This window comes from Corvus hawaiiensis, chromosome 15 (assembly GCF_020740725.1).
Source record: "Corvus hawaiiensis isolate bCorHaw1 chromosome 15, bCorHaw1.pri.cur, whole genome shotgun sequence".
Lineage (NCBI taxonomy): Eukaryota > Metazoa > Chordata > Aves > Passeriformes > Corvidae > Corvus > Corvus hawaiiensis.
This window is the reverse complement of record NC_063227.1, coordinates 5,261,918-5,288,977: the sequence shown is the minus strand read 5'-3', so window position 1 is coordinate 5,288,977 and position 27,060 is coordinate 5,261,918. Positions and strand designations below refer to the sequence as shown.

Sequence of the window (27,060 nt, the reverse complement as noted above, 5' to 3'; positions counted from 1 at the left end):
TGCACAAAGTTCCCCCACGCCCAAGCAGGATAATAGAAGTGATTGATGTCTGAGCTGAGTTGTTTGGGTTTTTTAATTCTTCTCCTACCTCTAATTTCCTCTTGCTCTCACCTTAAGCCATACGAGGTGGTAGTCAAACAGCTGTCCTAGGATCTAATATGAGATATTTTCTCAGCATATGGTGGGAGTCTCAATTTGGGGTGTGCCTTGAATACCAACAGCTTTTCCTGCAGCTGTGGAATAGAGGTGTTGGGATGACTGCTGGGGCAAACACCGAGTGCTGCTGGAGGGAGACACAGGGGACATACCTCAAAGGCAAAATCCACTTGCTGAGATGCTTCTCCTCCTCCAAACTGAGATAATTCCTTAAATCCATTCATTTATTTTTATCGGTATTAAAGAACAACCGTTAGTACTGAAAATCAGGTCTGTAACATGACCTTTGAAACAATTCACATCCTGAAAATGAAGTGTGAGCTGGAGCTGGTAGATTAAAGCCCAGCAGTGAGGGGCAGAGCCGGCAGGACACGCACGGGGACATGGCTCCATCGGCTGCTTGCAAAGGGAGTGGATTATTGCTTAGTTACAGAGTCCCAGGGCACTGCTGTGGTGTTTCTTCTCAAATCCTGGTGCCCAGCATAACAACACATCTGCTTGATGTATGGAAAGAATTCACATGAATTTCCAAACAAAGCAACTATTTGGAGAGCACTTAAGTGAGCAAAATCAAGAGCCCCAAGTGGAACATCACTGAAAGTTCGTAAGGAAGGGACAAAAGGTTTGTGAGCAGCTGAAAGACAGGACACCCAGATATTTCAGTAATATTCAAAGACCTCACTTTTTGGCCAGTTATGGGCTCACTTTTTAGTTCTTTGGAGCCCACACTCAGCAATTCCCCTGTCTCTGAGGGGCAGGAACGTGGCTTTGGCTGATTCTCTTCACGCAGCTTGAAGGAAGCGAACGGCTCCAGTGCTGCTCTTCTGGGCTTTGGCGTGAAAGTTGCTTCATTTCCTTAAAAGATTTATGTGCTGCCTTCACATACACCTGGGTGCCTTCTTGCTGAAGCTCCTGCTTCTACACTTCTAGGTGGTGGAAATCCACATGGATTTGTTCCCTTCAGTGGGGTGATGTAATTAAGGTGAGCTGAGATCTAGCCCTTAGGGAATTCTCAATATTTTAAGCTAATTTGAGTATAACTTTAAAGGCAATCATAGATAAAGTTTAATGCCTGCTTTAGGAATGGTTATTTTTGTTCATCTTATTCCCATATTCTTGTAATCCACTTGGACATGAGTAAGCACAGCAGAATGAATCCTACAGTGTTGACTGTTTCTGGAAAGGGATGCTGTATGTTGACTAAGAAAATACTGAATTATTAAGAAGTTTTCTAAAAATGTTGCCTGTTGGAATAAAATTAATGGGATGGTAGATGCAATTGTTGCACTGAGGCTAAAACCTGAGATTTGTGGATGGAATAGAAATTATTTTCATGTAGAACAACAGCAAGACTCTATGAAATCCTTCTGTTCAATAAAACCCTTGCTGAAGTCACCAGAATTGCTGTTCATTTGTATGGGAATGGTTCTTTCTCTTGCACTGAGATTTTTCACCAGAAATAATCTAAATTTTACCTCAAGCATGATACTCAAAAAAGCTTTCTAATTTGTAAAGGCAAGCCCATGAAAGACTTTTATTTTTGTATATTCTTTAGAAGATGGGAATAAGTATATTTTAAAGATGAGGATAAATAATCTTCTATTAAATGCATGTGTTAGAGGCTACAGAGGATACTAGGAGTGGAGGCTTTCACCCTGTTTGTGTCATAAGATACCTGGCTCTAATTGGCAAAATCAAACTCATCAGTGGCCTTTGAGACTCTGGATTCCTTTTTGTGCCTACTGCAATTGCCATTTTGTTGGCCATACATTCTGTGCTGCCTCAGGACTGTTGCTCATTTGCTCCTATTAATGCACAATTTCCGTTCTGCCTATCCTTTAACCTCACATGGAATTGTTAACAAGACTGGCTGGCGAGGTGGTGTGTGGTGTTTGGAACTGCTCCTGGTTCTACTGGGAGCCTCGGCTGCCTGGCAGAGGTGCTGCTATAAGAACAGCCAGAGATTAACCAGAATTCATTTCCTCGCAAGGCTTAAGGTGAAAAAGAAATTTTTCTTTAGATCAGAGGCAAGAACTGTTTTCAGGTTTCTTTTGTCTTTGTTTTGCACATAGGACCTGCTGTCTTCTGGGGTAATTTGGGCATTTTCTTCCTTCTGTTGGTGTCTGTGCCCTTCATGGGACCCTTTCTGGTTCGGGCAGGGGTCCTTGGTACTCGTTTGTGATGTGCCACAGGGGGGATTGTGTAGCTGGGAAGCGGGGGACACATGGTGGCTGTTGTGGGACAGTGGGGTGGGCACTGGTGCTCCTCAGGGACCAGGCTTAGCCCACTGGAGCTTTGCATTCCAGCCCTGACCCCCCAAGGGAGAGCTCACAGCTGACAGCCACGTTATTTTAAAAGCAGGGCTCTCTCCCATCCCCTTGCCAGGGAATGCTGCTGTTCAGGGTGCTTCATGTACTTCATGGTGTAGTTGTATCAAAGCGTAGATATTTGGTGGTAGGGAATAGAATCTGTAAATTCTCATTTGTTTAATGACAGAGTGTTGGAAGGGCCTGACAATTCCATGCTAATCCTTGTGTGTGTTTAATAAAAGCGGCTGTGTGGTAAGTGTCAACTGAACATTAAAATCATATTATTAAATATGGATCTGTGCAAGCTGCTAACAGCTTCTGATCAATTCATATAAACATGATGCGTCCCTTAATTGTATTAAATGTAAGTAAATTTAACAATTAATCTTCATTTAATTAACACTGTAATTTTGACAGCCTGTCATTTAGTGATTGTTGTAGACTTTTAAGCAGTCAAACCAAATGCTTGTGATTTATTTATCTATATATTTATATATTTATTTTCACTGTTTTTTGAGAGGACATGCTTCAGGGAAGCACATTATTAGGTAAAGGCTGCATAGATCATTGGAAGTGTGTGTGTAGCTCAAATACTGTCCTGACCAACTGATCTGGCTTTGAAAGCATCGTGCTGCATTACAAGTATATAAGAATCTTTAGTTTTATTCTTTGAAACTTTTTGTTCACAGAGACTGTCTGGCAAACAAGCCCATTCCTACTGCTTAGGGAGTAAGTGCAGAGCTACAGAGTTGAAGAAAGCTTTATTAATCCCACCTCTGGTCCTTCAGTCTCACTGATTTTTGACATGGCTACTGGAAAACCACTGGCTTTTTCTTAATTCCCTGTCCCTTGAGCTTCTTTCTTTTTTTTCCTTTTTTCTTTTTTTGTTTTTTTAACTTTTTTTTTTTTGTGATCAGGTAAGGCTAAAACTCTGTGGGAAGAATTTAGTGAATATTAAAGAAACAGTAATTTAAATTACAGGGAAGAGGTAATAAATCATTGTGCTTGGTACTCGTTCTAAACTTCATCTCATTTAGAGACTCCTTTCCATGTTGACAGAATTATAATATTAATTTGTTTTTCAATGATTCTCTTTCAGCTGCACTTTATGTTTCTGCCTTAGGTTTTTATAGATTTTGTCACTTTAAAAAATGTACCACTAAGGGCAGGGGTTTAATTATCTGATTTGCTTTTCCATTTAAACTTCCAGAATGATTTCCATCTGAAGATCATATCTGCTCTGTATTTGATTACTGGATGTAGATCAATCACGTGGAGATATTTGTGTCATCTGTCACATACATTGGAAAATGACATTGAGAAATTAGTGCTTGCTGCTGATTTAGAGTTATCCCATTTGAGTCAGTACAGCTCAGGAAAGTAAATCCACTCTGGATGCACCACTGCTCCATGGTCCTGGAACTGGGCTGGGAAAGGAGAGCAACTTGAGCCAAAGTGAGCTCCACTTTAAAGTTAGAAACAGTAACATAGGATAAATCATTTCCAGATCTTAAATCTCCAAAAATAAAAGCATGTTCCAAATTTGTACCTCATTGTGATGAGACATGGGTGATCTTAGGAAAGGAAGCAGGATTATCCTTTTCAAAGCCCCATGGAGTCCCCCAGGAAATACACTGTGTACATATTTCCTTGTAAACTCTTCAGTCCCTGCATTTCCAGTGATTCAAAAAAGCAACAAATGAGCTGCTTTGGTAGGGTTTTGCTGTGATCAACCCTTTGGTCCTTTACAGGCACAAGTAATCTCTTGCTGTGTAGAAACTGGACATTTCTCCACCTGGTGCCACTACTTCTAGTGCCAAAAATTAAATTATTCCTTGGACTCTTAAGTGTGATGTAAATCTCTAAAGAAATCTGGTTCTTCTCTGTGGCAAACAAATGGGATGTCTCCGCAAAGGAGATGCCCCTGCAGCGTCTGCTGCAGTGATTGCAAAGTGATGGTTGATTAATTCTCTTCACATTTTAGGTTGGTTTATGCTGTTTTAATGTCCTGCAAGGCTTTTTACTCCAGCATAGATGGAAAATGGAACATTGCCAGTTGCATGTGATGTAACAGTTGTTGGTGATCTGTATCTGATGTCAGAGGCCAGCAGAGTCTGTGGAGATGGGAAATGGGGAGGGAAGAGGTGAGATACAGGACAATGACATCATTTTTAGCTTAATAAAACACACCAGCTGTAAGGATTTTCCCCGCAGGCTGCTCTGCCGTCGAGGATTCTGTGTGCCTGGGGTACATGCCCAGGGTCTGAAATACAGACTTGGCTCCTGTGTCCCTGGTACTAATTCCACACATAATGAGAACTTCTTAATTAGGCCTGTTCCACAGGAGCACTTACTCTCCACTTATGCAATGAATTTTCTGTAAGTAAAGCGTAGTACAATAATTGTGATGCATGATGGGCGTGTTTAGATAACCCTCCTATTATTTTAGGAAGTGCAGTACTTCAAAGAAAACTTATCCCAAGGTGTCCCTTAAACTTTTCTTTTGTATTACCCTCTGGATTACTCTCCCATCTTCTTCCTTTGATATGTTAATTCAGTCATTTTTTTCTAACAGGGCTCATTGCTCCTGCTTTTTTCTTCTTTTTTTAACTGTAATTTAATTTTGTGGAGAGTTAATGCTTATCAGTCTTGTTTTACTAGTTGACAATTTCTGGGACCATTTTTCTTCTTTGAAATGAAAGTCTGCGTACTGTTCTGCCTGACTTTTGTGTTTACTAATCTGTGTTACTATTTTTTAACAGGTTTTCCTTGTTAGTGTTTGTTCTTCTGGAAACAGCAGCACTAATTTTTTTCTTGGTTTTAGTTTGAGCTGTTTGGATCTCACAATGCTTTAGCATAATTAAGAAACATATATCAAAGCTGCTGACTGAAAGGTTTTGTCAGCCTCTCTTCTACACACATACTTGTCAACTCTGAAACTTTAACCAAGATTAGTCAAATTTACCCGCAATTCATGAAAACTTGACTCTGGTGGGAAACAAATGCTTAGATTTGAAGCAAACTAAGCCTCAAGCGTTGGGAGCTTCTGTTTCTTGGCCAAAAACTTCACCTGTCACTTTTGAGGAAAGCTTGTACAGCATATGAGCTCTGACTTGTTTTCCCGTCAGCTATACAGCAAATAGTAATGAATTAATTTAAAACTCATTATTTAAGCCCTTTGAGCAATAGCTTTAAATATCTATCTGCTGTTGTCTCAAAAATTAAGCACCCAGCTCTGCCACCCGCGCACAGTCCGGATGATGCAGATTCTGCAGAGCTGCAGTTTGCTCGCACTGAATTGTAAAAATCTAATTCTTTATCCCTTTCTTACTCAGCATAAAGCCGATAAACCAGTTTTGTTGTTTGTGCTTCAAATTTAGCAAAAGTCATGTGGTTTAGCAGGAGCTTAATTATATTTACTGATGAGTTCAGCCAGCTCTTCCAGTGGGTTTTTTCCCCCGATGGCACTGCAGAAACATGCTGGCAGTGCAGCTGAAAATATCCCTGCTCAGTTCCTTCCTAGCAGACAGTGGTGCCCTTATAATGCTAATGGTGCTGATGCACTAATATAGGAGAGGGGAGGAGGGAAAGCCCAGGTTTAGAAGTTCATTGACATGTGGCCCTTCATGTCACTGCAGTGATCTCAGTGAGGTGCTGCTGTCTGGGGACTGGGAGGGTTTGTGTGGTCGCAGTGGGGGCTGAAGTGGAGCCATTTAGTGGATACCAGTCCCAGACTCCATCAGCCAAGCCTCCCTTGGCTCTCTCTGGGTTTGCTTTCATGGTATTGGTGGCATTTACCTTGTTCTTTATTATTTTACTCATTTTGATCTTTACTGTGAAGGTGGTGAGACCCTGGCACAGGGTGCCCAGGGAAGCTGTGGCTGCCCCATCCCTGGAAGTGTCCAAGGCCAGGTTGGACAGAGCTTGGAGCAACCTGGGATTGTGGAAGGCGTCCCTGCCCATGACAGGAAGGTTGGAATGAAGTGATCTTAAGATCCTTTCCACCCCAAACCATTCTGGAGTTCTGATTCTGTAATGCTGATGTATTTAACAATACTTTTCAGCTTGTTAGAATTGTACTGTGTCTTTGCCTCTAGGCACTTGAATAGCAATTAACAGTATCAGTACATAATGAGATACTCTCTATATGTTGAAAGAGAAAGTCCTTCTTTTCCATTTATGTGTCTAGAGAACATCAAATGAAATTCAAACCTCTTGGGTGACTGGCTTTTCCCCCCACTCTTGTGCTTTTTCTTGGTGTTTATGAATCTTGGTATCCAGGGATTATCACTCTTGCTGATGGAATTACGTGTCTGTGGTCCGTCAGCACAGAAATCTTCACTGAATATCTCTTTGTAAGACTGGCTCACTAGCAGAAGCTAAAGTTGGACAAGCCCTGAGTTTTGGGAGTGTCTTCACCTCTCTTAACTGCATCCTTTTGGCTGGAGCTAGATCCAAGAGCCACCTGTACTCAAAGGCAGGGAAAGTTTGCATCTGGAGATGGATTTCAAGTCTTATCTATGCTTGATTTTTTCCCAGCTCCTCTGTGAGCTCCCCTGTACCACTGTGCAGTTGCTCTGACAGGCAAGACAGAGATTTTGTAATTAGGAGCCTTCCATCATATCGTGTCCCTGCTGCGTTTCGTCGCCAGCTGTCTTCCCAGGGCTGAGGAAGCTTTGCTTTCACCATGCTTCACACAGCATTAAACTGTGTAGAAAAGGCTAAATATTGTAGGCCAGATGCTGCTTTCCCTTTGCCTTTTATCAGCCTAGAGCATAATTTCACTCCTGGGATGGCACTTTGCTCCTGGTAACTGGTGCCTGTTCCTCCTCGGTCCTCCTTGTCCCCTGGCCCAGGGAGGGCCTTTGGCAGAGGATTATTTCCATTCTGGGCTGATTGTGTGGAACCTCTTCTCCTTTTTCATTTTGGGAGATTTTGATGGGTTTCACTCCACTTGCATCACAAAGGCAAGCAGAATATATAGTGCTTTTTCTTTTATTTTTCTCTCATATATATAATTTTAAGAAATCCTTAGAACAGGAATGGCAGTAACATCTTTTAATGTGACTGGCACTAACCTCTCTAGTTATTTATCTAATGAAACTGAAGTTTTCTGCAGTGTCCACAACACCAAGAGGCATTTTATGAACTCCTCCCTGTTTCCTTCTCCATTTCTATTTGGAAGTGCTCCTTATCCGCTTTTATCCTGCGAGGGAGGAATTTTTTGAGCCTGAAATGAAGAAGCAGCCCCCAAGGGGGACTTTAATACAGAGAGGTTACAACTCAGACAATAATTTGGGTCAATTTAAATGGCATGTGGGTGTGGGTTTAAATAAATAGCTTTAACCTTTAGCTTACTGATGGAACTGAAAATAGATACAGGGTTGGGCTTATTGGAAGGAATGTGCCATTGCTGCCAGCATTACTTTGAATCTCTTTTCAGGGCTGTCAAACCAGCACCTTTGCCAGTAAGAAGCAATAAGATAGCTTTTCTTTTTCCTTTTCTATTTTTTAACCAGCAGCCAAGTCTAAAAGAAGCTCTTACCTTTTTTCTTCTTTGGTGGTTTTGTATTCCCAGGCCTGCACTTTGCATTTTTCTTATATCACCTAGACTTTTAATAACACTCACAGACCTTTGTGGCTATTTAATTGTCCAGTTACACCTGTATGTAGACTTTCCCTAACCAGTTAGATCCTAAAGAGCATGTGTTGACCTTAGTCAGTGTTTGCTGTGTTCCGGCCAGGAACTCTGTGAACTGCTTTTTCCCCACCTATTGTTTGTGGCTCAAGAACTAGAGGCTCATGGAATTATTTGCTTGGTTTAGAGGCCAAAAAGTGGTGGACCTGCTCTAGCTTAATAATAGTCCTGTCTAGGCTGAGCCCTATCACTGCTACCCAGGTAGTAGATGTGGAGTAGGTAAGAGCTCCTCTGCTTTGCATCTTCAGGAGGAGAGTAGAATTATGAGCAGAATTCTTCTACAAACGTGTATCTGGTGAAGAAATATGAAGTTCATAGTTATGTTAAGCTCATACCAATGTGAAAATCTGATTCAAAGTGTTGTAATGTGGCAGCTACTCGGTGGTCCACAAGGGGTTGATTTAAAGTCAAAATTTGCAGGCAGTTGGTGGGAGGAGAAGAGCAGGTTGTTGCTTTATCTGAGGGGACTGAAAAACCTTTTTGAAACTCAGATGAAACAAAGAAACCCACAAAGCAAATGTCATGGAATAATTTTCTTAATGTATCAAAGCTGACAGTTGATATTTTGGCACTAAACAGCTGATTTCTAAGTGTTGCATCCTTCAGCCCTAACCCAGTCAAGCAGCTGAGTGCCCTCACTCTTCCAAGCTGGAGCTGCATTTTCTTTGCAAAGATCAGTGGCATTAACAGCAGTGCAGGTCTCCCACCCTCTGTAAGGATGAAGCTCAGCAGCGTGGGAATTGCCTCGGTAAATAAGGTGCTAAAAAGAACTACCAACTTTGGATCTTGTAAAGGCAGTGAGGTTTCTTGGAGGAGTGCAAAGCTATTTTCAGCTGCTGATTCGCTCATGTAGCATAAATGTAGGCATGATGAAATGCGCAGATAGTGTTTCATAGTAACCATCTGATAGCTAATAATGGCGAGGAAAAATAGAGTCGTAAGTTTGGCGTGGGCTGCAGTTTTAGTACCATTTCCTTCTGCGGGTTGTTACTACTGGCTGTACCTGCTGAGTAGCAGATACATAGTTACAAAGCGTGCCAAGGACAAATGAATTCATTTTCACCTTTTATGCTTGCTACCTCACTACAAACAGGTTGCAGCCTTGTGTTTTGTAAAACGTACTGCAGTGTCGGCCCTGCGTAACTGCGTCACACCACGGAGTACCACGCTCCGTGGGAAGATGTTTTGGCATACATTTCCATAATAAAACACCTTAGACTTGCTTATGCAAAACAGGTTGGGAGTGATTCACTAATGTGTGAGCAGATTTTGCAAGGAACCTCTTGGAAGAGCAGCACAATTGGTCATGAGGTTGTGATTTCGTATTTTGTGGGCGTAGGATGAGCTGTGGAGTTGCTGAGGCTGGGGGACAAGCAGCGACAAGGTGCCACCAAGGACAAAAGCTCAGAGGGTTGGACCTGATTTCACAGCAGTGAGACCATTCAACATTAATGGTAAGGACTGAAAGGGAGATGCTTGAGAGAGGTAGAGAAATTCTTCCTTTTCAGGTTATCTGCCAACTCTCTGGTGAATCAAGATGAGGAAGAAAACAGCCCAGGTGGTTTAGTTGTTGTGTAACTGTTTGCAAAGGTTTCTCAAAGCCTTCCCTGGAGCATCTGCTTTTGCTGCTGTCTGATTCAGGTTTATGGTCTAAACAGAGCACTTGTCTGATCTGCTATGGCAAATTCCAAGTTCTGAGTATCATACAGAATAATCCATAAGTAGAGAGTCATATTTCCTGTAAGGGGTTTAACTTCCAGGCCCTGGGCATTTTTGTGGTTTTACGTGAATCCCTTGGAGGCTTCTACACTGCTCATCAGTGAAATATTCAAGGCTCTGTCCAGCTAAGGAATGCTGGTCGCTGTGAGCACTGAAGGCCAGTTGGTGTGTTATCTTCATCTGCAATTCTGGTATGAAAAATAGTCAGTGTTCTCTTCCCTCGGTAACAGCAGTATTGAAAACGCCCCTGCACCTGTGTGCATGTGTACCTGCGAGTCCCTGCAGGGAACTGTGAGACCATGCATGGCTGTGTGTGTGTGCACTGAGGATGGAGGGCAGCCTGTCTGGTACCCGATTTGCAGTTACCTGTGTGGAATGTAAATGCACGTGTCTGTGTGTGCAGCTGTAATGAGTTAGCACAAACAGCGGGAAAGGTGACTGTTGCAGAATGCCCTCGGGGCGGGTGGTGCACCCTGCAGTGACAGAATCTGTCCTGGCTACACCACCTGATGTGCAGGAATCAGCAGCCACTTGCCCTCTGACACTGGCTTGGGATGGGAGGGTGAGTCTGGGCGGGAGATGTTGGTTATTCATGTAACAATTTGTGTCAAGTAGGCACTTTCTTGTTCGTTCCTTTTGATCTTTTTACATACCCTAATTATGGATACAGTCTTGACAGAGATGATAAAGGGCCTCAGGGGTTATAAAACAGGAGGTGAGGTTAAGAAAATTATGTTTATATTCATTAGAATAGAAGAGATTAAGAGGGGTCGTGACCAAGATGTACAAAATCCAAAAAGTATTGAAGAAAACATGATGCCACCAGAATATTTACGAGAGAAGCTGTTAAGACAGGGGTAAGTAGAGAGCAGCTGGCATTTTGATTAGACTTGGCTCTGGGACACTTTTTCAAGGGTGTTGTTCTTGGTGAGGAAAATAACTTGTGCTGATCAGGGGGCTATAGGCAGGCAACTTAGGACACAGATATGTTCTTGGTCAGAATTATAGGATACATCATGTAACTTCTTTTTGGAATGTCTGAGTGGGTTGGGTTTGGGCAGAGAGTAATGGATTAACAAAGGGATTCATCTTTTGAGCTTGTTTGGAATAATGAGCTGGGGTGCCAAGTGTTGGAAGAGGGAAAGTCCCGCTTTTCATATGGGAAATGCTTTGTGCAAACTTGTTAACAAAAGCAGTGCTGTAGAATAGAGGCTTTGGGGGGCTCTCTGCCCAAAGACAGATAATTTTGGGGGAGTAACACAGCAAAGAAAGCTTTTGAGTAATTTGTAGTAGTACAAACCTGACAAACCAATGTGTGGCCAACACCACCAGCTGTGCAGCCATGTAGGCGAAAATCAGAAGGACATAGAGGCAAAATCAGTTACAGCTATAAAGGATTATGAAGAAAATTACTTACAAACGCACTGGAAGTAGGAGGAAGGCAGAAGTCCATCAGAAAGAAAGGGAAGCAAATAAATGGACTAGACGGAGAAGCCAGAAATACAAAATGCCATTATTTTGCGCTGCTCTTCACAGAAAGGTTAATAACTGTGTCAGATCTGTAACAGTGTTCCCTGTAAAAGGGGTTACGAGCAAAGGCAAGAACAAGATAAGGAGTATTTAGGTAACTGTGATATATTTGGGTCAGCGTGGCCTTATGAAATGTATGCACTGAATTATTTACAACTCTCAGAAGCTTATGGAGAGTAGGGCAATTGTCAGAATTCTGGAGGAAGGTAAACATAGTACCTGTCATCACGGGAGACACTACAAGGGAGACAGAGATTTGTAAATACCCAAGAAGATACAGAGCAAATTACCTGTGAGCACATACCTGTGAGCAGCACGTAATAACTGACATGCTTTAAGCCCAAGCTAACCTGATTTCTTTTCCTAATTGTGTGACTAATACCCAAGAGAAGAGGAAAGCAAAAGCACTTTGCCTGTAGCCAGGAGTGTGATGCTCATTTGAGCACCATGTTCTCATACCTGAGAGAAAGCTCAGACTTGTGACTGTCAAAGTTCTTCATCAGTGGATCACTAAATCTCTTTTAGCAGAGCTTCATATGCCCAGGTAGCAAGGATTTTACTGCACAACAACTACCACTGGATATACACCTGGCTTTAGCAAAGTCTTAAAAGCAGTTTATTAATGTTTAACTCAGATGTTACTGGACATTTTATCCATGGGGTGTGAGAAGTATCTACCTTAATAATTTTGATGAGTCGTTTGAATGATGGACCAGAAGGTAAACTCCTCAAGTGTGGGTGAACCAATCATTAGAAATGAAACCTAGTTGCACATACAGAATTGTTGTGTGGGACCACTGCTTCAGGTGAGCTCAGGGCATCTTGCTGTGGACCCAAAACTGAGGGGTGCCTGCTGTGACATGGTGTTCACTAAGGATGTGGACAACTTTGGAGGGAAGCAACAAAACCTGGCCTAGTGCCTCTGCCATTAGTCTGGGGTGCATTGTACTGAGAAAATGCTGAGACTTTACTGAGGGGAGGTAACGTGGGGAAGTGGACAGGCACATTCAGGACTATTTTAGAGCAGCAGCTTAAAACTGAATTATGGCCTCTTGTTACCAGGTTCAAAACAGGTAGAGAGTTGCCTTGATAACAGAACCAAAATTTCACAATCTGTATGACATGGAGCAGTTTATGCACTGGTTAATCCAGTTACAGTCCTGATTTAGAAAAAAGCTGAAGCATCTGCTTAACTTTTTGTCTGACAGGTTTTAACAGGTGCTAAAAGCTCTTTCCTGAATGAATTGCTTTGCTGAATCGAGACCAATCAAGCATATGCCTGTGTTAGGCAAAGGATATATGCAGTGCATAAATTCTCTGAAGGGGGAGGAATATACATTAGGATATTTTTAAATGTCTATTTTTATAAATGCTTTCCCTCAATGGAAATTGCATAGGCTGCAGTACCATCCTCTCCAGCATCCCTTTCCCCAGTGTATTTACTATGAAAGAGCTTTGCTGTGGGCCATAGCCTGTATTGCAGTGGAGTATCACATACTGAAAACTTACCTAACATCATGCAGAAATGTGACGGGTGCGTGGAGGATGGGGAGCTAGAGGTAAGCCTGTAAAAAGTTTTCCTGAAGATAATTCTTTTTAAACACTCCTCAGGCTTTTGCATAAAGATTGCAGAGTAGGCATTCCAGCAGCTTAGACGAGCCCTGGATTTATGCTCTGTAATAAATGTATCCATTGGGTGCTGCGTTGTTGTAATGATAGCAAATGACAGTAAAATTAGCAGAATTAATAATGACCCAGCTGGAATAATTTAGCACTGTGATAAGTAAACTCTAACCTAATACTCAGCATACTGGCAGAACTATTTACAAAGCACACTGAATGCAGGAGTCTGAGGGGAATCTTCTATAGAAAACAAAGTGAAACCCTAATCACAAACAAATGCCATAGCATGTCATTAAGAAGATTAAGTGGCTTGAAATTGATGTCTAAAGCATTTTGGTTGATTGTTGCTGAAAGTACCACATGCTTGACAATTATCTTCTGTTTGCCATCCTCTCTCCTGCTAGTTGTCTGTCATGCAGTATTATCCTTGTTTACCACCCCTGCCTCATACCAGGTCTTTATCTGTAAGGTTTGCAGCTTCGTGCCAGAGCTGATCTGGAATTCACAGTCTGATGTGTTGGCACTGGTTGGTGCCAAACCATTAATACCTTGATAATAGCAAGAAAGAGAGGCCAGGTTCAGCGAACACTGGGGCTGAAACCAAAATGGAACAGCACAAAACTTCTGAGTTAGTTTTTTAATTAAAAATACTTGGGTTTTAGTTTGAAATATTGTATTTTCCCTAAGAATTATTTTTACTTTGGTGTTAACAAAATTTTTAAAAAAGAAATTAGATTTCAATGAAGCATTTTACAAATAAATGAGTTTTGTATGGACTTGAACTTGTAATAGCTTTCTGAATAATTAGCATTTCTGAAACTTTGACCTTGCGTCTAAGTAACAAATTTTTAAAGGTAGAAAAATTTCTTCCTCTGCCCTGCTTAGTGATTCTTAGCTATTACCTCACTGGGCTGTGCTTTGCTGAGAGGAAGAAGCTGCAGATGTATTTAGGCAAGTCAGATATTTCTGAGGGAAGGCCTTGAAAGTAGCATCGTTGTATCTGAGTGAGTCTCAGCACATGGATCGTTTCTGATCTGCTCAGGCTGTCAGTGAAGGAAGTGTTGCACCAAACTCCCAGATACACGATAGGAGCCACGGGTGCTTCAGTCACTGTTTATGTGTGTAAGTTGATTGCAGCCCTGAGCAGAGCAGGCAGCAGGGAAAGCTCCAGTTCTGATTTAAATCCAAGAATTAGCGGGGAGCCTTGCACTCTGCGCAGGTGGCCATGGGAATTGTGCACGTGGAGCCTGAGGGTAGGAGCCTTCACCTGCATCACCTCCAGCCTGCAGCATCCTGCTCTGCAGCCCCTGCCATGTCCTGGATGTGTCCATGGAACAGCTCCAGTTCCAACCTGATTTTACATTCTCACTTGAAATGTCACCCCTTGTCATTCTGGGGGCACTGAATTATCCTGTCAAAAAAATGTGTCTTCAGCATCACAGGTTGGGTGTGGGTGTTAGCAAATTCTTCTGGGTTTTGCCACTTTGGTGTCTTGTACCCATGCAGTGCTGGGTTATACTGAGCTGTGCTGCTTTTGCAGTCAGAGGAAATTGGCACTGAGGAATACTGGCATGTCTGCCCTGTTGGCAAAAGGATCAATGTCCTGCATAGTTTGAGAAAAGCCAGAAGTCTGTTGTAGTGTGAGAGCTACACATGGACAAAGAAACCTCAAGGTTTTCAATTACAAGTTTTGGGGTTTGTTTTTTCCTTCCCCTTTATCAGTTTTATAATAGTAATATCAATAACAGCAATAATAATAAAAATAACTGTATGTCCTGAATCCAGCCATGTGAGGTGGCAGTGTGAGATGTTGGTATTTAAAGCCAGATTAACCCCAAGGCTGAGGTTCAGACATTCCATGTTTCTGGGCTGCAGGAAGCAGCAGAGGGGTTGCAGGAAAAAGAATAAGGACAGCAAAGTTACAAATTGTGGTTCAACCCATTCCTTCTCACTTAAGATGAGATTCCAGATCTGCTGACCTACTGCCTCTCTTTCCTGAATGCTTCTGTCCTTCTTTGGCAGAACAATTACAGCATGGCTGGAAGTTCAGACTGTAATCTGGACGTAATCATCCTGTTTTGAGGACGCCTGAATAAATAAATATTGATTGAAATCCTAGTTACTGTCTCCATGAGCGCTGCCTCAGGGCTGGCTCTTCAGTTTAACTTGTGCACTCTGCAGACTTCAGTCAAAGGGGGCTTTCACCCAAGCCTGAGGAAAAGGGAAGGTGACAGAAGTCCATCCTGTCTCCTGCTGATGGCCATGGTGCTGCAGCTCTTTCGTGATCCTGTACCTGCTGGGAAAGTCACATATTTAAGGAACATAAGCAGGAAGGGCAGGTGTCTGCTTGGTGAAAGACACTGCCAAATGGAATTAGGATTTGTGTCTATAGACAGCAATCAAAATTAGCCTTTCATCCTACATCAAGGTAATATACAAATTGTTCTGTAAGCATTAGTAAGTTAATTGTATTACTTTGAGGATGCATGCATAAATAAGCATTGAATGTATTTGCTATCTTGCAAATGGAAATGAAGCTAAAATACCAGCAAAGGTGGAGACTCCTCACTACTGGTGCTTTTTAAGCCTCCTATTCTGGCTCTGAGCTGAATTATTTTGAGTCACTGTTTCCCTTTCAGTTGATTTAACCAAGTGCAGTCCTACATTCAGTGAGCATTTAGATGACCAGGTGAGATGCAATCTTCATAAATCAGTAAGACCAGCGGAAGTCCCTCACACTGCACAAAGGATTTTGGCTGCAGAGCAGTAAAGGAGCTTGTTCTGAGTCACAGTTGGCATCTTTATAAAGGAAAAAAAAAGCAAATCTTTTGAAAAAACTGTATGTAACAGACTATAAATGAAAGAAATGTAGTTGTATATCAGAGCAATCCATTAAACACACAGAACCTGCTGAGAGATGCTACAGTATCACTCACTCCTCTGTAAGTCAGTACATAAACTCGTTTTTAATTTTTTGGCAGACTTATGAAACCAATTATCGTGGTAATAAATATTCAGCTTTAATGGGCAAGTAAATAATTAATGTTATTGCCTTTGTAAATTTAGCTTTTCAGTTATAAATTAACATAATTAAAATAGTAATGTTTCAGTATGCATTTTACCAGCCAAAATTTAAATCAAGCAATTAAACTGTAGGTTTTTCACATCAAATGAGTTGAGTTTATAACGATACAAACTGTGGGCATAAATTTGTTTTTCATGGTCAGATTCATTACAGAAACATGAAGAAAAAATATTCTGCAGTAGATGTAATCAAGTATATTATTTGAAAAACCATTAATACACACTTTAACTACTTTTTGTTGTCCTTTCACAGTGAAATAGGAAGGGGAAAACACATTTCCCATGAGTCTCTGGCACAGCAATAATTGCCAGTGTATAATTGTAATGGCCACTGTACAATGGCTGTTGCTGCAGAGTGTCTGTCACGTCTCTTTGGATTGATTGGAAAACCACAATGCACAGTATTGGATCTGAAAGGGAAAACAACTACTCTGTAGTCATTAACTTAAAAAACTCCAGTCTGAGTTACACAGACTGAAAATTTGATCATACACTTTTCCTCCTCTGCTTATTGTTTTATATATTTTGTGATGAGCATGTGCTGTCCTCCCATGTCGGCGTTCCAGCGTAGTGAGCAATCAGAGCAGTAAAGCTTTCCTTGATAAGAGGAGGTGAGTGAGGAGGAACATGTAACTGTTTCTACTCTGCAGCTCAGAGCTGATGAATTTCAGCCCTTGTGGTAGCTGATCCCCAGGGGCAGAGTGCGTGGCTGTAGCTTCAGGTTGGCTCAAGAGTTCAGGGGATTGCATCAAAATTTCTGAATTTTCTTGTGAGAGGCAGTTAAGGGGTGTCTGAAACCATATGGCTTCTGACAATTAGAAGCTTCAGGGACATCAGACTGTAGGAACTTGAGCCTTTCTCTATCCTTTTTTTTAAACTGGGGATGTCACAAGAACATTTCAGTTTGTACGAGTGGTGTCAGTTTGTGACTCTTAAAAGACTACATTTTGTCAGAGATGGGAAAAACTCACAAGTGACTCTGACATTCATCTATCGACAAGGACACACACAGATGAAAACTTGAAGCCTGAAAATTTGGTCAGAGAAGTCCTGAAAGCTTCTGCTGAGAACCCAGAGCTATAGACATTTCTAGTCTTGCACCCCTCACAGATTTTAATTTATCATGGGCTGAGCAGTCTATTTATAGCTCCTCAAAATGTTTCTCAGAGCAGAATTTTGTGAACTGCCAGAGGTTTGCAGATTTGTAATGGGGAGAGTTCCTCGATGCACAGGCTTGCCCATGTGCAGACCTGCTCATTGGCATTTCTACAAGCTGTGATTTCGTAGTCCTTTTGTGTCCCTGAATCCAGTGGGCAAATTTATCCCTGGCAAAGGCCCACTGAAGTCACTGAAGTCACATCAAAGATAAATTCAAGTCAATGAATTTTATTTTAGTGGTGTTCAAACTGTTTGCAGTGCTATGCAGATAGATGGCTATAGGCTTTTTTGCAGTATCCAAATGTTTAAGCTGTACTGGACAAAAAAAAACCTTTGAGCTGAATTTGTGCTAATTGGCTTAAATACGTGCAGAAGTGCAGTGTGGTTTTGACAACAATATTATCTGGAGTTTTAGAAGCACTTTAAAAAGAAGAAAAGCACGCTAAACCACTAAACTCTCACACATGCTATCTGTGGGTTCATATTTCCAAAGAGATTTTAATTGGACGCAATTATGTGCTGGTGTGATGAGCTGTGGGTGGGAGAGCAGCGATGCAAGCACCTGATGGCACAGGCAGTTCTCTTGTAACCACTGCTAACTCTGCGTGTCAGTGTGCACCTGTAGGAGATACAAATTTTTATCAGTGAAAAGGCCAATTTCTCTCTCAGACACTGCCCTGTTAGAAATAGTTTTGATCTGTATTTAATTATTGTGCTTTAGCTGTGTCTAGATTTAGATGGGGTTGAGGTGCCCTGGATGGTTTTTTTGCCACTGGAGGCCAAATGAGTCTTTTCATTTCATGCCAAGCTCTACCTAGGTTTAATGACATATTTCTGGCTGGGGTCTGACCCTGGAGTCAGCAGCCTTGAGCCCTGTGTGACAGGAATCCAGCCTATTTTGTAACAAGGGTATTCTAAACTCCGTTACGTTCGATGGTCCCATTTTAGCTGTTTGGTTTTCAGCACAAATCAAAGATTGCTCTGAGGCTCCTGAGCACCTGAAGGCAGTTGAGGCACTGCTGTTCAGGCTGGCTCTGCCGGGTGCTGTATTTCTGCTCTGTTCTTTAGGATTTACAGCCCTTTAAGGCAGCGTTTCCCCACAGAAGCACTGTGACACTGCCTTATTTTCTGGATGAATTGGAGTATTTCATGTATTTGCTGACTTTGTCGAAGTCCTCTCTCTGAGAGCAGGCAGCAGGAGGTGTTTGCATGGGTGAACTCGATACCTCTCCCATGTGGAGGCTGAAGAGGGATGTGTGTGTGTTTGGAAAGGGGAGAGAACCTTAAGGGAGTTGTGATTTGCAAATGCAGGTGCATTGTGGCTGTGAAAGGCCAACTTCTGGGGCTTGCAAGTGCTTCTCTTTCCTTGTGGTCCTTTTTATCTTGCATCAGCTTTCTCCAAACTCTTGACACTCTTCCTAGAAAGCTTCAGCATCCTCCCACAGCCTCAGGTCTGCTGTGGCCTCTTCTTGGCTCCCCAGTGCACTCACATGGCCCTTACAGTCCTTGTGGGCTGGTGCAGTCACCTGCTCACCCTTTTCCCACCCCTGATGCTCTGCCAGATCACACTGTGCCCTCTCCTGTGTCCTCCTGCTCTGTCCTTTCTGCTGAAATTAAAGCACTTAAATGCTCTAGGGCTTTACCAGGCTTCTATGCTGGTTACCAGCTCAAGTTTAGTTTCTTTTTCTTCAATTACATGATCCACATAGGAAAAAGGACATTTTGGAAGTCAGGTTGGTGTTTTTCAAGTCATTGAATTTGAGGCCCTCCAGGCTAAAAGATCTCTACACTGAGTGAGGGGCCTTCCTGTGTCATTTGTGGGCTTCATTGACTCCTGCCTTCCCTGGGGTTGTAAGAGTGTAAAGCTGCAGCAATGAGTGGGACTTCGTAAATGACAAATTTATCCAAACTTTTCAAAGTTTGCGAAATTACTAAACTAGTTGTTTTTCCTAATAGACCTAAAGTTGCCTTTAAGCATCGAAGGAGAATCACATTTTAGATTCCCAGGAAGTGCAGCAGAGTTTGATGCTATGTGTGGCTTATCAAATCAAAAGTTTGAAAATAATGACCTGAATTTATAATGGAAAACCCTGCTCAGTTTCTGGCCTGACACCTGGCTGACAGCTGTGTGTCCTCCAGGTGCCACAGAATCCAATATATGTATTTTCTCTAACATTTGGGGTACCAGCTTATCCCAGTATGTTCCACAGAGATAAACAGTAGCCTTACAGAGTTAAGTGACTTTGGAGATAAGTAACTTAAGCAATGTCATTCTTAGCAATGACATTCAGTAGCAGATGGAGGTACATGCATTTACTTATTAATTTTCAAACAGGAAATGGGTTAGAAGTGGCAGTAACACAAAACAAAATTCTCTGAGCAGTGAGATCAGGACAGCAAAGGAAGTTGTTCTTTCTGACCAGTGTTAATGCAGGCCCATCATAAAGCTCATTGATTCCAGCGAGAGTGGAGCCAGTGCCAGAAAGGTTGGGAGGTTTTTTCTGAAGTGTTCCAAACAGAGAGTTCCTGAACCAAACCAAATTAAATTTAAAAAAAAGGAAAAAAGGGGGGGGGGAAAAAAAAGAAGAAAGGCAAAAGCACATCTGAAGAAGATACAGAGAAGTCAGTCAGTTTTGGGTGGCAAAATAGAAATGTGCTGATTTCAAATGAGCTTAAAGTTAATAGTGGTCAAATAAATACCTTTGATAGAGAAGTATAGTATGTGTACAAAAAGTTTATGCTCTAATGTCCTGATCTTGTAATAGGATCCACTTATGTGCTATCTGCTGCAGTAAAGAGACAGAAAGGTATTGGAACCTTCTAGTAATAAACAGTATTCTTCAACCTGTAATGTACTTGGATTACAGAACATAGGAAATATATCCCAGAATAATTTCAGTGCACTTACTTTGCGTGGGTAGGGGTTTATGTTGGGATGGACCAAAAACTGTTTTTTCCCTGGTTAGCATAATTTCTTCTGTGCTTTTGCACATGTAGATAAATTTTGTTTCCCTTGAGTCAGCTGAGGTTTTCACTGCACATCCCACCTCTGCAGTGCTGTGGTTGCAGAGTGGAGCCCTCCCCCTGGGAACACCGTGGCAGAGTTGTGTGGATATGTGAGCCACAGGAGGAGAGGGGAAGCTGGAAAAGAGATGATCTGTCCCAGCTTTTGCAAAACATCTGTCCCTGGCTCAGTGTAAAAGGGATGAAGAGGATAAAGGAAAAGAAAGGCACTGACTCTGCCTTACCAATGAGTTAAGGACTCTGCCATCCTAAATTTGGAAATGAAGCTTTTTAGGGAGCTGGGAAACAAGTTCATGTTGTTGCTGTGCACTAGGGGCTGGAGAAACTTGTTTCAAAGTTGTGATGAAAAGACCTGATGGAACCAGTTACACCCCACTCAGTGTGACAGTGAGACCTGTAGCTTAACTGTGACCCTAAGATGAGTGACGAGATTGTTTCCTTGTTAGATCCCCATTTTAAGTCAGAGTAAGAGGAAATCCACTTAGATACTGTTCCATCAGCAGAGGTTGTATCACACAGCTGCCTCTGGAACAAACCTGTCAGCTCTTGTTGGGAGAACTGGGTTCATTTCATTACTCGATTATTGTGACGATCTGTCCACTTAAATGGAAGCTGGTTGCTACTCACTGCTGCAGCGAGTTCAGCTTTGCTTTTTTCTCCCCCACAAATGTGCTTCCAACCCTTTCAAAGCATTATTTGACAAGGACATATGCATTGCAGTAACTTCATCATTGCTTTCAACTGAACTGGCAGAAGAAACAATAATCTCCTGAAAGAGCTTCAGTACAAGGGCAGATGTAAATGTCTGAGTCTAAGGAGCCCAAGAGATCTTATTTTATAGTCTAAGCAGACTGTAATAGTAGGAGTAATAATAATAAAAACTCTTAATAGTGTAATGCAGCGTTGGTAGCTGGAGAGTTAGACAGTAGCCTGCAACTTAAAAGCTTTTGAGCTTGAGAAGCAGCTTTGGTTAAAACCAAATGCCTGCTGAATATTTCAAATTTGAAGTATTTCCATGGCATTTCTTGGGTTCATTTTCAGAAAGTATTTACTTGTGTGCAACAGCAGCAAAACCTGTGCAGTGTCATAGCATTTTCTAACCCAGCAAGATATTAATTACACTCTTGAACCTCGTAATGTAACATTGATGCTATTGTGATGGGGATAGTTCCTTCAAGAAGCATGATTAACTACTTATTTCCTTTTTCTGGGATACCATTAGTTCGTACTTGGATAACAAAAATCAATGCTGATCTTCAGCAGTACATTACAGTATTCTATTGTATTAATCTCTGTCAACGTATTCTTCATTTTATTATTGTCTGCATTCTTTAATTGAGTTCATTTCCCATCACAACACCAGCCCCCACCAAATTTCTAATGGTGGGTGTTATCACTTGAATTGCAGCTCTCCTATTTCACTGTTTGTTTTGTTGGCAGGGAAGGAAAAAAAAAAACAAGCCTCAAAACAACTGAGTGCCAGTAGCACTATGATTTCTGTTTTATTTATGTTTTGCACTGGGCCACGGTGAATGATAAAGTATGTCTGGGACACAGCTGTGGGCAACACTTTTAGGTGTTATAGTTGGAAAGGTGCCAGAGTTGCATTGTGACCGATTTTTTACTATTAGCCTTCTGGAAGGAGGGATTCAAAGTCTCACCTTATTCCCTTCTTCATCTGTGTCACCTTTACAATAAATTAATGTGAGATCTTTACCAGAGATGGAGCTGACAGGGTGAGCTGTGGATCCCACAGCTTCCCCTGGGACTGGAGCTGTGAGGAGTCAGGAGCGCCCTTTGAGATAACGGAGCGCTGGGAGCTGGAGCCCGCGGTGGGGTTGTGCTGATGCTGTCCTGGAGCTCAGCAGGAAACACTGAGCTTGATCCCGAGGATAATGCAAAAAGCAGCAGTTGTTCCCTGCTCAGCTGTGTGGGGACTCATGTCTGAGGCTGTAATTAGAAGATATACCTGCTAATGAATTGGTGTAATCCCCTGCTGTGTGCAGAGTCTGCTGGGGGATCTCTTCTCCTGCCTTTGCAGAGGCAGGTGACCTTGCTAAATACTTAGCAGTAAAAATGTGTTTTCCCTTGCCTGTTTCACAGCCTTTCTTCTGGCTCTGCCAGTGGAGCTCTTCTTTATTAACTGAAAATATTTACCCAAGTTTATTTTTAGGGAAAGAGGGAAGTTGGAAGAATATACATGAACACGTTCCATATGTGTCATACACATCTACGTGAATACACACACATATGGAATTCTGATTTCTTAATGGCCACACCAGCAGTAAAAATAAAAGAAATTTAATATTTAAGCAAGGAATTATGTTTTCAATTATTTTTCAGTCACCAGCCACTTTAAATATTTACTCTTTTCTACGCCCAACTAATTTATTCAATTGCAGTCAGGTAGATTGTAATTAATTTTTGATGAGACAAACTAATACTAATTTGAATATCTACTACACTGTAATATTTGCTTGCAGATGTGTTGTTTAGCTTGTAGATGCCTCTTTTTTGCCCTTGCTGAAGTTGCAAATGCTCACCAATGTTGCCACAAGGCCCAAGCTGCACCTTAAGCTGTATGATGCACAAATACAAGGATGAGTGGGCTGGGTCACAGAAGGGTCCAGCCAGCTCCTGTCCTCACCCCGACAGGGATCAATAATTGATGCCTGAAGACAAGGATTGAGAACAGGGCAAAGGTACAGCAAGGCTTCCTGAGAGAGGGAGAGTCTCCCAGACCTCATTGATTTGTGGCCTGGAAACATCCCAAGATAAAAATGTTGTCTTCAAATTTCATATTTGATCTTATTTGTTACGTCTAAAGTATATAGTTATTTAGTATAATTCATGCTTTCCATCAGCTAAGGACTGAGACTCCTCCAAGGGAAATACTCTCTTTTTACTGGAAAAATGTCTTGTCTGCCTTTCCTGATTAATGAGAACATCCATATGCCGGCTTTTGTGAGTGGAAGACGGATCTGATACCGCTTAACTATGTTAACTGAATGTAAAAATCTGAAGTGGTGGGATAATGAAAGTAATTTGCAGTTTGTTGGCGTGTTCCCTCTGATCAAACACGAGTGGGGGAGCACAGCAACTTAGAAACAACACAACAAAATTGTGGGATTTCTAGGACATGGGGCATTTTTGCAAGTTCAGACTTGGTTTTGTTTCAGATAGGAACAGTGCCAGCTCCTATAGCAGCTGCAGGCTGAAACGGATGTTTTTTGTGTCAGAGATCATATGGATTTGGGTTGGAAGGGGTCTTAAAGACCATCCAGTCTCACCCCCTGCCATGGGCAGGGACAGCTTCCGCTGTCCCAGGTTTCTTCAAGCCCTGTCCAACCTGGCCTTGGACACTTCCAGGGATGGGGCAGCCACAGCTGCTCTGGGCACCCTGTTCTCACTCTGCAGCCATGGGATGCTCCTGAGGCTCTGGGCTTGGCAAGAACTGCCCAAAGCCATGGAGGTCCAAGAAGCATCCTGGCAGGTCTGTGATGGGCTTTCCAGGGTCCTTGAGTGTGAGAGGGAAACCAGCTGGACACTGACCGTCAAGTCAGGAGTGACTTACTGAATGTGAAGGGGCTTTTCTGCAAAATTGTGCAGGTTTGGCCAACACAAATGACATACATTCTTCTTTAAATTTTTTTTTTTCTTTTTTTTTTCCTCCCTTTTAAGGTTCTGAGCCAACACAAATTATAGCTTGTGTGGATTTCCGTGCATTTATCTTTTGTAGCCTTTTACTTTACTCTGTTGCTGCCTAGAATGGTCCCTGGCCTGGCTCCCTCCCTCTGTATTCTGTGATGCACATCAGCAGAGTGTGGAGCCTTCAGACTGGAGCATCTACACTTTGCTGCTCACTGGAAACCTGGCCACTAATTTAATTTTGTTAAGGTGCCCCATCTCTGTTGTATTGTGAGAGATGGGAATCGTGCACACTCACTGCATTTTGTCATGACTAAAGTTGTTTCTGCCTCCCATGTCCACACCTCCTGTTACTTCTCCTCCTTCACATTGCTGCACATTCATTGGCAAACTGTACTAGACAGGAACTTCACACCCACACCTTTCCCAGCCTGAGCCCAGGTCCCTGCACTCAGGTAGCAGTGATGATCTGGTCCTGTTGCTGTTACTTCCACTACTCAACTCAGCTGATGCTGTGGTTAATGCACAAAAATGTAGCCCTGATTTTCTTTAGTGACTATTCTGTGTTACAATTTACGAGTAGAAATGAAAAAGTAATTGTAGCTGTGATCTCCAGAGATAAAATCCCTTAAAAGCAGTAGAATTAGGTCTTACTGCTGCCTTGCAGATCAAACTACTGCAGCATCAGCCATTCCTATGCCCGTAAGTCACTCAGCAGCTATTTCATTTGGCAGTCTGATTTTTCATGGTTGCCTGGAAGAGGACAGCACCTGTGAAGGTCCCCTTTTGTCCTTCATGTCTGAGTTCAAGAGAGGCTGAAAATGTGTACAAGAGTTACTGGGTTGAGGTCTGCCATCCCAACTCCTGTTGTGGGTGTCTCACAAGGTGTTGTGGAGCCTTTAGGGGTGTATGTAACATAAGAGGTCCAGTAAAGTAATAAGTGCTAAATAAAGTGAATATATTTGATTGTTCTGATCTGTGTGACTATGTGTGCTGTGTGGACTTCCAGCAAAAAAATAAAAAAACCCATTATGATTATGTGCATTTTTGTGTGTGTCTATGTATGTATATAAAAGGCACTATGATGCTAACTTCCAGTATTCACAGTTTCATGTGCTGGCTACTGAAATCTTCCTTCTTGCAAGCCCAAAACCGAATGGGCTTTCCAGATAGGTGTAACCTGTTCATGGGTGCAGGGTTTCTTGTGAAGATGTAATGGGATTTCGTGGTACTTAGAGCTGCCACAGGCTTTCTCCTCTGAGGGAAACCTCTTGTATGTCTCTGGGTTTTTTCCCTTTGCTTTTTTTTGCATTCCTAGGCAGAGTTAGAGTATCTTTGTGGCTGCTGAGTTAATCTTAGAGGAGCATCTCTGGGTGTGGTTTAAGGACATAAGCCATGGATATATACGACATAGGGAGCTCAGATCCTGCTCTTCCCTCAGTCCTCACTTGTTTTGTGCTGCTGTGCCCAGTTTTGCTTTACAGGCTGTGTTATCTGGGTGGGGGAGGATGATTCTTTGGGTGTTTCCCATATGCCAGGGATTAGGGATGAGCATTTGAACTTCTCAGTTCTGCTCTGAGGTTTCTGGTTGCTGGCAGTGCTGCTGCTGGTGGTCGCCTCCATCTCTCACCTGGTGTCTCCAGTGAGGCCTCACGTCCCTGCTCAGCCAGGGTCTGACCTCTTGAAAACTCTGAGCACATCTAGCAGTGATAGTGAGCTGGAAAACGTGGTGATGCTGAGCCCCCTGCTCCTGGAAAACCCCAGGACATTTACTGGTCTCTGACAGTTGCGTTGGAGGCAGAACTTAGGGAATTGCTGCATGTTGGGCTGGCAGTCACGACTTCCCATCTGATATGAGCTCCTAAGCTTTGAATTTCTTGAGTAAGAGCCATTTTAAGGTGCAGAGTATTAAGACTGAGGTGATGTCTCTGCTTTTAATATGAAAGTCCTGTTATTCTTCAGAAATGCTATAATGAATTAAAACATTCCCGATGGAGAAGTTCATTACTTACTTCTGTATTACGATATTGGACTGGAATAAAAAGCAGCCAGGCTGTCATTCATTTCCTGGTCTAGGGACACTATAAAAGTACTGTAAAGCAAGAATAGCTTTGCACCACAGTTCTTGAATTCAATGATTGCCCTCTGAAGGTGCCACACATGATGGATTGTCACAGACTCCCTGTCCTGCCTTGACATTTCATTCCTATCCAGTGTTGTCTTGTGTTCTGCTCTGAATCTGCCAAACGACTGACCCTAGAATTTAATGCCACACCTTCTTCTCTTTTCTTTTTCTGAGCAGCATCTTCTGCAGCTGAGGCTCTGAAATACTGGAGGACCCTGCATCTTCCTCAGGGACGTGGGCAAGGGAGAGCTGGAGCCTCTGGGGGGCTCGGAAAGGAATTGTGGTTGGTGGTCGCCTGAGGAACTTACCTTCACCCCAATGTTGCTCTGAAACGAGTCGTATCCAACAGTCAGGTTTGGTAAGGTAAGTATTTTTTCCCCTGCTCTTGTATTTTTGCTTTTTTTCTGAATGTCTACATAGGGGGAAAACAGAACATTAGCAGCCTTTGAGTTTATTGCTGTATTCATGCCATGCTCATACTGTGTCTGTAAATAAGCTTTGCTCTCCCTGAATTTAGAAAGCATTCATCAGGAGTGAAGTGTTTTTATTGTCTTGGGCTTGAGGGGGTGTCTGTTTATGTGAAGTTCTTTATTGAACAAAATACTCGCTGATGGTTGTGTGTTGCTCTTGGTGATGGATACTTGATGATAAGAATCCCTGTTTTGAAAATCCCACTTGTTGTGTGGGACTAATGACTGCAGTTCTGAGGGTCAGAGATGGGAAAAAAAGGGGAAATTAAGTAGCCCATTTGTAATTCAGCCCTGTGCTTTCCTTTGTGCTTTGTATATTCTCAGTATTTGCAAAGGATGGAAATACCACTACCAATTTCCTGCATAATCAATTCCACCTTTGTTGTGTAGCACTTAAAATTTTTGCCTGTGTGGAGATTCTCATACCCACACAAACATCTGTGCTGGAACTGTAGCAAGGCAATATGAAACCATTTTCTACCAAAAAGCTGAAGGCCAGGATGTATTGTTGATGAA

The 27,060-nt window shown here is 42.3% G+C and overlaps 1 protein-coding gene across 2 annotated transcripts in view; it reads left to right on the top strand.

The window, feature by feature from the left end:
• The window catches only part of SGCD (sarcoglycan delta), a 307,493-nt gene that overhangs the window by 85,294 nt on the left and 195,139 nt on the right, over positions 1-27,060 (top strand). For both annotated transcript variants that reach the window (XM_048319443.1, XM_048319444.1), the window contains exon 2: positions 26,252-26,437. The gene's annotated coding sequence lies outside the window, so the exon portion shown is untranslated. The remainder of the gene's footprint in view (positions 1-26,251; positions 26,438-27,060) is intronic.